Raw genomic sequence first — 484 nt, forward strand, 5'->3', positions numbered from 1 at the left:
CACACACACACACACACACACACACACACACACACACCCACCCACACACACCCATGCAAGCGCACACGCATACACGCACACAGAAACACGGACACAAACAAATGAATATGTAGGCAGAATACATACATACAAACGTACACACATACACACATATATACATACGCACAAACACACACATACGTACATGCATACATACATACATACATACATACATACATGCATACATACATATATACATACATACATGTGTATGCACACACACACACTCACACTGACCCACACATGCACACAAACAAATATAAAGAACGCAGTTTCAATAACGTACAGAGTCAACAACTATTGAAAAGGTTGCAAGATGCAACGAAAATTTTAGAAAAATAAATAAGTAAATGAGTGGAAATTTTACGAGTGTGTATGTTAAATTATAAGGCACTAAAAGGGAATGACTCTCCCCAGACACAAAAGTATATATATATATATATAT

This window comes from Octopus bimaculoides, chromosome 8 (assembly GCF_001194135.2).
Source record: "Octopus bimaculoides isolate UCB-OBI-ISO-001 chromosome 8, ASM119413v2, whole genome shotgun sequence".
In the NCBI taxonomy this organism is placed as follows: domain Eukaryota; kingdom Metazoa; phylum Mollusca; class Cephalopoda; order Octopoda; family Octopodidae; genus Octopus; species Octopus bimaculoides.